The 2,500-nt window shown below is 40.3% G+C and overlaps 1 protein-coding gene across 2 annotated transcripts in view; it reads right to left on the bottom strand.

The window, feature by feature from the left end:
- LOC143039582 (uncharacterized) overlaps positions 1-2,500 on the bottom strand; it is a 226,656-nt gene that overhangs the window by 20,958 nt on the left and 203,198 nt on the right. The gene's annotated exons all lie outside the window — the stretch shown is intronic.

Here is a 2,500-nt window from a genome sequence, read left to right as displayed (position 1 = left end):
TTACTTTAAGGGGGCAATAGGATTTTTAAGGGGGGCAATTGGGGGCAACTGGGGCAACTTGAGGGCAACTGACGAAGTCTGGGTCAATTTTTTTTTTTTATTCATTTTTTTTTCAGTGATGCCTTGTTCTTCTGAAGTGGTTTTAAGCCCAGGTTTTTTATCCGAGAGTTGACACCTTGACGTGGTGGATAGGCTTGAGAATCTTAATGATTACAAAAGCTATGTCGATAGAGACCAAATCTCTGCAGGGTCACCCATATCGAACAGGTTTTGTAAGAAAGATCATACAAAGAGCAACTCAAACAAAAGCTATGTCTATAGTGAGGAAATCTCTGCAGGGTCACCCATATCGAACAGGTTTTGTAAGAAAGATCAGACAAAGAGCAGCTCACACACACACAGTCGCAGAATTCCACTGCTAACTGGCACGTCCCTGATGGCGAACAGGGAAATTCCTCATAGATTTTTAAGGAGGGCAATTAAGGGCAACTAAGAAAGTCTAGGTCAAAAATATTATATTCTTCTTATTATTTTATTTCATTGATGCCTTGTTCTTCTGAAATGGTTTTAAACCATGGTTTTTATGCTTTTTCAGCTGAAAGGGAGTTTGTTTTTCGAATAATAAGAGTTGTATATCACCATATGGAGGACATCAGGATTTTAAAGGTGATTAGGTGGGGCATGGCCAAAAAAAGATTGAGAACCAATCAATCAATCAACCAATCAACCACTGGACTCTAAATAGGCATTACCTAAGATTACCTTAACTGAGTTATCTTTCATTGGAATGATTTACCGTTAACCAGAAGAAAATATGTGAAGGATATTCCATCCTACTCAAGAGTTGGTCCAGGCAATAAACCCCAGTTTACACGGGGCAAGTTGAGAGGCAAGTCAAGTGTGCAAATTACCTGAACTGGTGAGGAAAGCGAGCAAGAACATGTTCACACAGGCCAAATCAGAGACAAGCGGCCTACAGTTCAAGTAACTTGCACACTTGACTTGCCTCTCAACTTGCCCCGTGTAAACGAGGTTTAATTCCACTTGCCAGTCAAGTGAATAAAGTTGTCTACACAAAGATATTGATAATATAGGGATCGTATTGATGGGGCCATTTTGAGAACTACAATAATACTGCAGCAATATATTGTGTTTATGAAACGGATCATGTATAAATATTTTGAGAAAATCACCGTCATTTGAAAGAAGAAATAAAGATGAAAAATATAAAAAAAATCAGACGTTGGACATCTTGCATTGCTGGACTGTCAGAGCATCGACATGACGTCATGGTCCTCTCTGATTACTGAGTGGCCCGCCCGAGTAAAGTTTCTGATTATGGTCCCTGATTGGCTAGCTGGTCATTGGCGTGGGATTCTATGACCGTGAAAATGTGTGTGTGTGTGTGTGTGTGTGTGTGTGTGTGTGTGTGTGTGTGTGTGTGTGTGTGTGTGTGTGTGTGTGTGTGTGTGTGCGCGCGCGCCTACCTCATCGTTTATTTTGTAAAATAATAAAGTTTGCCCTATGAAAACCCGTCTCTTTCACGTCTCGACCGTTATATGACGAAACAGAGTACGTTCCCTGTATGACGTCACTCCATCCCCTTGAAGAGACGTGACGTCACACATAAAGTACGCATCACAAAAAACGACGTCATTTTCCAGCAGCCTCACATTGTGGTGACGTCACTCTCGGGTAATGTCGAGATGTTGCATCCCAGATGCTCTGCCTTAGAGGCGCAAAGAATAGTCAAGTTTCAATATCGTTCACCTCGTCGATTCCTGACAAAGCAACTTATGCGATGTTTTGCAACAGACGCGAGTGTGTGCAATATATTGCAAAGGTCATTTATCACACTGCCAGAGTTTAAGCAACAAGACGTGCCTTATGTTACATAACCCTCCGTTATATTGCACAGATAATGTATTACAGTCATACATTTGAGAGGCTTGTATGCTACTTGTGTCTTATCCACCATATTGCAAACTTATGCAATATATTGCAAGACCAAGATTTGTTAGATATACAATCTAAATCCTTGATACAGTGTTATGCAGGGACCTGAAGGATATTAGATTGTATTGTTAGGTTCATGGAATTTATTGCATGTTTAAGGAGACTATGAAGATTTCTTTACGCTGAGCTTTTGCAATATTTCAGAAACCTCAACTTTTGGAAGAAACTTTAGTATTATTGCAAATGAGGTCTTCCTCCAAAGGATTTGTTGTCTTAAATCTAATTTTCTTCTTGCAATTGCGCTAAGTTAGACATGAGCTATAAAACGTCTTTAAATGTATTTCGTCCACACACGCGCGTGTGCATGTACACACGCACACACACATACGCATGTAAACACACATATATGTATTTGAAGTTAGATTTAATAATTGGAGAGTAGGACACAGGACCCCACGAGTGTTGGTCTTCTTGTATATTACAAGAAAATACGGTTAGGTACAGTTTGTCGCGAGCGCACGCGCATACACACACACACACACAC

The sequence above is a fragment of the Oratosquilla oratoria genome, chromosome 26, assembly GCF_046742065.1.
Source record: "Oratosquilla oratoria isolate Oo_2021 chromosome 26, ASM4674206v1, whole genome shotgun sequence".
Taxonomy (NCBI): Eukaryota; Metazoa; Arthropoda; class Malacostraca; order Stomatopoda; family Squillidae; genus Oratosquilla; species Oratosquilla oratoria.
The sequence above is the reverse complement of the archived record's forward strand: the minus strand, read 5'-3'. Positions and strand labels throughout refer to the sequence as shown.